The 3,478-nt window shown below is 46.4% G+C and overlaps 1 non-coding gene across 1 annotated transcript; it reads left to right on the top strand.

Moving 5' to 3' along the window:
• The first annotated feature begins 2,320 nt into the window (after positions 1 to 2,320).
• On the top strand, positions 2,321 to 2,381 carry LOC123020591. The gene has a single exon (XR_006414146.1). It is a non-coding gene; the product is annotated as a U7 small nuclear RNA (small nuclear RNA).
• The last annotated feature ends 1,097 nt before the right edge of the window (positions 2,382 to 3,478 follow it).

The following is a 3,478-nucleotide window of genomic DNA, read 5'->3' as shown; positions in this document are numbered from 1 at the left end:
CCTGGTAATATGCTATGCCCATTGCCTATAAATTGGTGCTCTGCCTTAGCCTAATCCCATGCTGAACTAAATCTTTGGTGTTTGACCATCTAACTATTAATTGATTTGCCTATTTGACTTTTCCTGGATGTGTCTAGCATAGAATCTAACTTAACTAGCGTAGGATAAGAAAATGTTATGTGATCATGTAGCCTTCTCAGGCATGATGAGGTTTCAAGGAAATAGCACTTATTCATTTATATTAGATTTATATCCTGCTTTTTTTCTTATTACAAACTGCTCTCAACCATATACCCACAGAAACAAACTTGCGAGGTAGGTCAGACTGAGAATCTGTGACTGGCCCAACGTCACGCAGTTGTCTCCATGGCCAAGTGAGGGTAGAATCCAGATCAGACCCACACTCTTAACCACTACACCACACTGGCTCTCAGTTACGGCTGTCAACCCTCCAGCCTCTAGAAACTTTGCTGCTTCTCACTTCTCCCTGCCACAAGCAAAATATTTTGTATTACCATGGTTCATATGATCCATGTCACTGAGTGATAGGGCTGTGTGAAAGTGCCTCCTCTAACCTCACCAATACATTTCATTGGTAGATAACATGAGAGGGCATTTCACCAGTGAAATCTGAATATTTGGGTTGGGGTAGGCAAAACAAAAATGGACAAAAACATTTGGCCCATATTTGAATACAGATTTACAAATTCACACTTTTCAAGCCTAATCACAAAGCAGACCCAGTCCATATATTCCCAAAAACAAAAATTACAATAAAATGCAAATTTTAAAAAAGCAAAATGCATACCAGAATAAGTTTCCCCAAAAAACTGCTTGAAAGGCAATTGGCTTTTGAAAACCCATACAAAAAGCATATATTTCACAAAAGTATGCTATTAGAAAAGTTGTTGTCATTAGTTGCAAAGTTGTGTCCAACCCATTGCGACCCCATGGACAACATTCCTCCAGGCTTTCCTGTCCACCACCATCCCCCGGAGTCCACTTAAGCTCATGCCAACTGCTTCAGTGACTCCATCCAGCCACTTCATTCTCTGCCATCCCCTTCTTCTTTTGCCATCTATTGTTCCCAGCATTAGACTCTTCTCCAGGGAGTCCTTCCTTCTCATTAGGTGGCCAAAGTATTTGAGTTTCATCTTCAGTATCTGACCTTCTGAAGAGCAGTTAGGGTTGATCTCTTCTAGGACTGACCGGTTTGATCACCTTGCAGTCCAAAGGAATTGCAGGAGTCCTCTGCAGCCTTAAATCTTTGGCACTCAGCCTTCCTTATGGTCCAACTTTCACAGCCATACATTGCAACTGGGAAAACCATAGCCTTGACTATACGCACTTTTGCTGGCAGGGTGATGTCTCTGCTTTTTAGTATGCTGTCTAGATTCGCCATAGCTGTCCTCTCCAGGAGCAAGTGTCTTTTAATTTCTTGGCTGCATTTCCCATCTGCAGTGATCTTGGAGCCCAGGAAAATAAAATCTGTCACTACCTCCATTTCTTCCCCATCTATTTGCCAGGAAGTGAGAGGACCGGATGACATGATCTTAGTTTTCTTAATGTTGAGTTTCAAGCTAACTTTTGCACTCTCCTCCTTCACCCACATCAAGAGGCTCTTTAATTCCTCTTCACTTTCTGCCATTAGAGTGTTATCATCTGCATATCTGAGGTTGTTGATATTTCTCCCACCAATCTTAATTCCAACTTGTGATTCACCTAGCCCTGTCTTTCTCATGATGAAGTTAAATAGGCAGGGCAACAGTATACAGCCTTGCCAAACTCCTTTCTCAATTTTGAACCAATCAGTGGTTCCGTGCCCAGTTCTCACTGTTGCTTCTTGACCCACATATTGGTTTCTCAAGAGACAAATAAGATGGTCTGGGACTCCCATCTCTTTAAGAACTAGCCACCATTTGTTGTGATTCACACAGTCAAAGGCTTTAGCATAGTCAATGAAGCAGAAGTAGATGTTTTTCTGGAACTCCCTAGCTTTCTCCATGATCCAGCGTATGTTGGCAATTTGTTCTCTAGTTCCCCTCCCTCTTCGAAATCCTGCCTGTACTTCTGGTAGTTCTCGGTCCACATACTGCTGGAGCCTAGCTTGTAGGATTTTGAGCATCACTTCGCTAGCATGTGAAATGAGTGCAATGGTGTGGCAGTTTGAACATTCTTTGGCATTGCCCTTCTTTGGGATCGGAATGTAAACTGACCTTTTCCAATCCTGTGGCCACTGCTGAGTTTTCCAAATTTGCTGGCATATTGACTGTAGCACTTTTACTGCATCGTCTTTTTTCAGCTCTTTCAGAGCTGAAAGCAGTGATTTTAACTCTTTTTGTATTTGTCTAGTAGGTTTTCTGCCTTAGTGGAAAGCCATTGATTATAGGAGCTGGGAAACAGGTTCTCTCCACTTGAGGAGGCTGGGGCTGATGAGGCCTCAGGGGACCAGCAGGACCCCCAGCCTGGGATGAGAAGTGGCAAGGGGACCACTCCAGGAGAGGCGAGGGCCAGGGCATAGCTGCCCACCACCACCGGGAAGACACGGCGGTGAGTAATTGTTGTTGGGGACTCCCAGCTGAGGGGCACTGAGACAGCAGTGTGCTGCCCCAACCTGGAGCCAAGGGAGGTTTGCTGCCTGCCAGGTGATGCATCCAGCATGTGAAGGACAGAGTGGAGTGTCTTGTTCGCTCCGGGGGTCACCAGCTACTCCTGGTGATCTGTGTGGGCACAAATGATGTGGCCAGGCAGGGTGTGGTCAGGATCACCAGGGACTACAAGACCCTGGGAAAGAAACTCTGGGAGCTAAAGGCCCAAGTGGCCTTCTCATCAATCTCACCAGTCTGGGTATTTGGGCCAGGAAGGGACAGGAGGGTCTCTGAGGTGAACGACTGGCTTAAGGTGTGGTGCCAGAAGGAATGCTTTGGGTTCCTCGACCACGGCATCCAGTTTCTTGCCAATGGACTTCTGGCAAGGGATGAGTTGCACCTCACGAGGATGGGGAAAAGGTCCTTTGGAGATGCTCTAGCGAGCTTTGTCTGGAAGAGTTTAAACTGAGCCAGAGGGGGTGGATTCAGGCCCCCCAGAAACGTGTCTGCACTGGACAAGTGTGGGGAGAGGATCACAGCTCTGGAACCAGGGTTTTAGAGGTACTGCAGGGACTGACAGGACTCCTACAGAGAGGGGCCAGGTATCAGGGAGGATGGGAGGAAGGAGGAGGCAGGGAACGCCAAGGAAAGGAAGTGGTGGGAAGGAGTTGAGGTGCATGTACACCAATGCTAGGAGCATGGGTAATAAGTAGGAAGAGCTTGAAGCTCTCCTAGGAATAGGAGGGTATGACCTGGTGGGAATCACAGAAACTTGGTGGGATGAAAGGCAAGATTGGAATGTGAACATAGAGGGGTATCATCTTTTTAGAAAGGACAGGAAGGGAAAGAGGGGTGGGGGCGTGACTTTATATGTCAGGGAAGGGATAGGA

Source organism: Varanus komodoensis, unplaced genomic scaffold, assembly GCF_004798865.1.
Source record: "Varanus komodoensis strain SLA01 unplaced genomic scaffold, ASM479886v1 scaffold14_1, whole genome shotgun sequence".
NCBI classification, from domain to species: Eukaryota; Metazoa; Chordata; class Lepidosauria; order Squamata; family Varanidae; genus Varanus; species Varanus komodoensis.
This window is presented reverse-complemented; position numbering and strand designations above follow the sequence as displayed.